Here is a 7,500-nt window from a genome sequence, read left to right as displayed (position 1 = left end):
AAGTAGGCTTAAAAAAAAAAACGTTAAACCAAAATAATCTTCAACACGAAATTTCAAAGTAAAAAAAAATATAATCGAATGTGAGAGCCTTGAAGAAGTTGAAGAGTATAATTATTTAGGGCAGATGGTGAAAATAACCAAATATCATGATAACTGAATAAAAAGTCGTATTGCAATTGGTTGGAAAGTGTTGGTAAGTATAATAAAATCCTGAGAGGCTGTCTACCTTTATGTTTGAAACGTAAAGTTCACAATCAATGCATTCTCCCAGCAATAATCAACGGGTGTGAGACTTGAAAACTGACGAAGGAGATGGAAACAAAGCTAAAGACTACATAGATAGGAATGGAGAGAGCAATGACGGGAATAACGCTGAGACCAAATGAGAGAAGGTTGAGTGAGAGCAGACGAAAGTGACATATATTGTGGAGGCAATATAAGAGAGGAAGTGGAATTAGGCAGATAAGTTGGTGCGAACGACTGATGTGTGATGGAGCAACGGTATTACTGAGTGGAAACCACGAGATGGGAGGCGTGGAAGAGGGAGAAAAGACAGAAGATGGAGAGACGAGATTGAGAAGTTTGCTAGATTGACGTGGCAGAGGTTGGCGTGGTCGTGTGAATCATGGAATGCTATGAAGGAGGCTTTTGTTCAGCAATGGATTCAGGGTGACTGATTATATATATATATATATATATATATATATATGTACATATTTATATGTATATATACACATATATATATACATATATTGATTTACATTTATACATATATGTATACATACATATATATATATATATATATATATATATATATATATATATATATATATATATATATATATATATATATATATCACAATTAACACCACAGTCGGACGAAAGAAAGAGTTGTGTAAGCGAAACTATATTTCGATTGCTAACTGCGATCCTCTTCGGTAGTACAAAGTGGAAGGAGGATACTGTCTTAAATAGCAACCTATTGCAAAAGAAAGGGAACTTGGAAAATGATAAACGTCACTACCCCAACCCTATGTGACCTGAGGATGACATGAGGTCGGGTCAGGGGGAGGGGGAGGAAGCTTGTTGACAATATGTTTGGTGATGAATAGTCCTCAAATAATGTCTGGGGTCCATTGACCCTTGGAAATATTCATCGTGGACAGATATTCAATTAATGTGGATTCCACCATTTTTCCTCTGAACCCACAGTCTGATTTATAGAAAAGGTCAGATGTCTCCTAGTCCATACGGTGATGATATATATATATATATATATATATATATATATATATATATATATATATATATATATATATATATATATATATATATATATATATATATATATATATACTGTATATGTAAATGTAAATGTAACCCTAACTCTTGTTATTATTATTTCTTTATTTTTTTATATTTTCTTTGTTGTTGCATTCTGTTGACGTTGATGTTGTTGCTGTTATTGTCGTTATCGATGTTGTTGTTCTCGTTGACAACAACGTTGTCTTTTGTGATTGTTATTCTTGTTGCTATTCTTGCTTCTGCTATTTTTCGAGTTGCGATTGTTGAGGGTTGTGATTATGGTTATTTCAATAGATACTATCACGGTTGCTTTCAGAACTGTCCTGTTGTGGCGTAATTGGAAGCGTGCTGGTTTCGTATTCGCTTAGTTGGGAGTTCGAATAACTTACCTTTCTCCAATTACCAACAATATTTGCTAATAGCCTCAACAGTCCAAGAAGCGCATAAGACAGAGGTGACGGCTTCGGCCGTAGCTAATCAGAGTCTCCCGGCGTATGTTTCTTACCATCATAGTCACTGCTAACTTTACAACTACAGAGTAGATTATTTAATTGTCAATATTTCCAAGTATTGGCTGTTGAATATTGCAGTTCTCCACGTTTTGATTTCTCTCCCTTTTCTCCCCTTCTTTGATATATTTTCTATATCGATATTGTAAAGCGATTAATAAGCAACAGCCCATTATCTTTGTTTACGCTTCAAAGTCACTCGATTTCATTGTATAGTATGTCCTTTCTTATAAGTGGTGTCATCATATTTCGAGCGTATATTATGTAATGTGATTATCCTTTTTGCCAAAAACTGAAGAAAAAAAAACTGAATTTAGCCACAAAAAGGCTACGATTGAATCAATGCACCATTTTAGATACATATTTAGACAAAAGGCTTTTTCCCCCTTATAAAGGAGATAGCCAAAAACAAAAGCATAAAAACTACTCCCGCGCATTCCATCCCAATCACACTCCACTCCCTTCCATCCTCTTCCCTCCCTCTTATCTTAGCACCTCCTGGATGACGGGTCATCCCTGCATCTTATCCACTGCCCTGAGTTAGAAGAGGTGTCGCAAGACACAGCACATCCACAGCAAGACCGCTTCATTAAATCGGTGACCCCCCCCCTCCGTCCCCTCGTGCAGAAAAGGAGAAGACGGGGAGAAATCCCTTCGAACTGCGTCAAATTTTTCTCGCACATACTCCCTCATCCCCCATCCCCCACACATTCCACCTCATGCATCACAACATCATCCATATACAACCATTCTTCATTCACTCCTGTGTTCTGTCCTCTCCTGTCCTTCCTCAACAGACATTCCCCTCTTCCCCATCCATCCATCTCATCCTAGGTCGCCCCCTCATGTTCACTCCTTCCACATCTTCCTTCCACGCCTCTTTTACTAGTCTTTCTTCATTTATTCTTTCCATGTGTCCAAACAATCCCATCCACCCTATCTCCCAACTTCCTTACCATCCCGTTCTTCTCCTCACCTCCTTATTTCTCATTATATCCAGCCTAGTATCCCCTATCATACTTCTAAGACACCTCATCTCAAATACATTCAAACTCCTTCTCTCTTCCTCTCTTACATTCCATGTTTCTGCCCCATACAGTACTGTCAGCACAATCACTCCTTCATACAATCTTCTCTTAGCATCCATTCCCAAAAGTCTATTTCTCATTGAGCTTTTAATCCACCAAGGCATTTACTCGCTTCTCTCAATCTACATTCTACCTCCACCTCCATTCCTCCTTTTCCTGCCACATTCGCACCCAAGTATCTAAAACTATCCACTTCCTCTAGTCTCTCTTCCTTGATACTCACTTCCAGTCTGCTGTCACTTTCACCCCTTGTGCATCTCATCACCTTATTTTACCCATTATTTATCTTCAACTTTCTTCTTTCACACGCTTTCCCAAACTCTGTCACTAACTTCCTCAATCCCTCCTCTGATCCTGCTACAAACGCAGCGTCATTCGCAGACAACAGCTGGCTTACCTCTCACTTTTCTCAATTTCTTTTAGCCATCTCCAATAAATCCCTGACGCACTACCCTTCCATTCAATTCTCGCACCACCCCATCTATGTATGAATTGAACAGTCAAGGTGACATAACACATTCCTTACGAAGTCCCACTTTTACCTCGAACCACTCACTCTCTCCATTTCTAATCCTGACACACACTCTACTACTCTCGTAAAAACTCGTGAGAGCTCCTAAAAGCTTTCCTCCTATCCCGTATATCTGCTATACCTCCCACAGTGCTTTCCTGTCTACCTTGTCATAAGCCTTTTCAAGATCCATAAAAGCCCAAAAAACATCCTTACATTTTTCTATAGCTTTCTTACATACATGTCTTACCACAAAAATCTGATCTACTCAACCTCAACCTCTCCTAATCCCATACTGTTCCTCACCAATTACTCCCTCTGTTCCTCTCCTAATCCTCTCAATCAAGATCCTTCCATAAGCCTTCCCAACTACACTTAACAAGCTAATCCTTCTGAAACTACCACATTCACACTTGTTCCCTTTTCCCTTGTAAAGTGGAACTATACAGGCACTCCTCCAGTTCTCCGGCACTCTACCTTCTCTCCAACAAACATTAGATAATCTCACCAGCCAGTCCACCATCACTGTACCTCGTTTTTTTAGACATTCTGCATGACATCCATCCAGAACAGGTGCCTTACCTGCTCTCATCATCTTAACAACTGCCTTCACTTTATCCTTCCTTATTTCTCCTCCATTTTCCTCACTCGTTACAGTCATTTTCATAGCACTTCCCACTGCAACTACCTTTCCCTCCCTATGCTCCTTCACATTTAGCAACTCCCTTAAATACTCTGCAAATCTTCCTCTTGCTGCCTTCTCTTCCATTATCATCCCTCCATTTGCACCTTTTACCTTTTCTTCTCTACTTGATTTACCTCCTTTTCCTCTCTTAATTTCTTTCCAAAACATCTTTTCATTACTTTCAAATTTTTCTGCCATACTTACCCCATTTTACACCTGCTCTCCTCTTTGGCTCTTTTATATTAAGCTTTACTTCTCTTCTCTCTTCTTTGTACTTCTCATATGATTCCCTCGTCCTATTTTGTAACCAATCTATGAAAGCTCGCTTCTTCTCTTCTACACCCTTTTTTTCTTCCTCATCCCACCACTCAATACCCTTCCTTCTATTTCCTCACCATTGTAACATTATCTATATAAAATTGTTTTCTTACCGACTGAAATAAAGAATGACAATATAATTCTGCTCATATTTAGCAAACCTTTTATATTGTTTAGATATACCAATCCACCCTACACCCACCCTACAACTATCCCACACCCATCCAAAAGATCATTCTTTGTCCTTCCCATACACTATCCTAGATATCAACATCACAATCATATCACATTACTTATAAAAGGATAAACACATCTGCCAGTTTCTAGGTTACTGACTTTTGTTAATTACTTAGAATTTCATTTGAGTGTTTGTTAGGTTAAGAAGATATTAGTTAGTTTATATAACTTGAAAAATTATTTCCTAATTTTATTTTATGTTGGTTAAAGTTAAATATTTCCTCAACAAAGTTTGAGGGAGAAGGTGTAAAGAAAGAGATAGATAGATAGATAGATAGATAGATAGATAGATAGATAGATAGATAGATAGATAGATAGATAGATAGATAGATATATATGTATATATATATGTATATATATATATATATATATATATATATACATATAGATAGATATATATATATATAGATAGATAGATAGATAGTTAGATAGATAGATAGATAGGTAGGTAGATGGATATATATATTTATGTATATATATATATATATATATATATATATATAGATATATATATGAGTGGTAGGGTGGTGAGTTTAAACGCCAAGAATCCGTTGAAGTTTTATTTCTGACGTTTCGTCCAACTAGGACACACACACATACACACTTAAGAAGTCCTATTTGGACGAAACGTCAGAAATAAAACTTCAACGGATTCTTGGCGTTTAAACTCACAACCCTACCACTCATTCTGTCTTCACACCTCAACATATATATATATATATATATATATTCATATATATATATATGCATATAGATAGATAGATAGATATATAGATAGGTAGATAGATAGATAGATAGATAGATAGATAGATAGGCAGATATATATATATATATATATATATATATATATATACATATATATATAGATAGATAGATAGATAGATAGATAGATAGATAGATAGATAGATAGATAGATAGATAGATAGATAGATAGATAGATAGATGATAGATAGATAGGTAGATTGATAGATAGGTATGTAGATAGATAGATAGATAGAAAGAGAGAGAGAGAGAGAGAGAGAGAGAGAGAGAGAGAGAGAGAGAGAGAGAGAGAGAGAGAGAGAGAGAGAGAGAGAGAGAGAGAGAGAGAGAGAGAGAGAGAGAGAGAGAGAGAGAGAGAGAGAGAGAGAGAGAGAGAGAGAGAGAGAGAGAGAGAGAGAGAGAGAGAGAGAGAGAGAGAGAGAGAGAGAGAGAGAGAGAGAGAGAGAGAGAGAGAGAGAGAGAGAGAGAGAGAGAGAGAGAGAGAGAGAGAGAACAATAGATCTTAATGACACTCGGTTTTCCTCAGCTACTATGTCACCACATTTCAAAAAAGATACAAATCTTTTTGTCTTTTTTCCCTTGTTGGTGCCCAGACGTGACATTGCTATTTTGCGTTGTGGTGTCTGTTCATGGATTTATATTTTTCGTCGTTTTCAACAGTCTGATTATCAATTTTCATATTGACCTTTTTAATACGAATCAAATTCTAGCGGGCATCATCATCTCCCTGAAATACAATGATTCGATGATGAACCACAATACTCGCATTACTATTTCACTCTGAATATTAACAACCACAGAAAATATGACCAAGCCAGTTCACAGAATATGATGGTCACTCAGCTACAACTACAAAATAAATGTAATAAAGCCGCTAACGCCGTGATCCACATACTGTATACTCACTCGCGCTTCATGACGCCTATTTAAGCGTCATCGTATGTAAACTACGTAGATGAACAGAAATGGATTTGTGGCACCAAAAAAAGACAAATTGTCACTCGAAGTGAATTGGCAAGATTTGAGTAGACATGAAATACTTCCTCACTGAGTGGATGCTATTCTTTATTTAGATGGACTAAATCGGCCGGCGCATTGAGGATAAAAGAATCTTTTATCGTATGTAATGGGTTAAATAGGAAGAAAACTACGGAGATGAACAGAAATGGATTTGTGGCATAAAAAAATACAAATTGTCACTCGAAGTGAATTGGCAAGATTTAAATAGACATGAAATACTTCCACACTGATTGGATGCTATTCTTTATTTAGATGAATTAAATCGGCCGGCGGCATTGAGGATAAAATAAATTTTGTTATCGTATGGAAGCTACGGAGATGAACAGAAATGAATTTGTGGCACCAAAAAAGACAAATTGTCACTCGAAGTGAATTGGTAAGATTTGAGTAGACATGAAATACTTCCTCACTGAGTGGATGCTATTCTTTATTTAGATGGATTAAATCTGCCGGCGGCATTGAGGATAAAAGAAATTTCATTACTGTATATGGTACAAGGGAGTTAAATTATTGATTACTATAGTATTCATTCTTGCCGTCACTCAGGCTGAGAATAAAAAAATGAAAACGAAACGAATAAATAAACAAACTCTCCCTTATACAAATTTAGTTGATCATTCTCTTTACAACGTTGAACACAATCAAATGAAATTAGACTGGCTGGGCCTAGGCTTTGTTTCAAGTTTGTAACCGTAAGGTCTATGGCTATAGACGCTATTTTTTTTACTTCACTAGAATGTTGAAGAATGAGTTCTATTGTCCTGATGATCGCAGATCTTTAGGGGAGGAGGGTGGAAAAGCGGTGGGGATGGGGCCGGGGGTGGGTTGGGGTGGGGTGGGGTTGAGAGCGCTTGGGGTAAGATGGAAGGGGGAGGGACAGAAGAGGAGTTGGAGTGAGTTTGGAGGGAGTTGGAGGGAGTTTGAGCGTGAAAACAATGGTCTTCGGCCTGGAACAAGACCTATTTTAGAAGGTCTTAAAATTGTGACCTATTTCAGTGGGTTTTAAAATTGGCGAGGTAGCGATTTACGAGCTGCTTGAAGAAAACGATGTTCTTGCGTGGGAAA

Source organism: Oratosquilla oratoria, chromosome 26, assembly GCF_046742065.1.
Source record: "Oratosquilla oratoria isolate Oo_2021 chromosome 26, ASM4674206v1, whole genome shotgun sequence".
Lineage (NCBI taxonomy): Eukaryota > Metazoa > Arthropoda > Malacostraca > Stomatopoda > Squillidae > Oratosquilla > Oratosquilla oratoria.
This window is presented reverse-complemented; position numbering follows the sequence as displayed.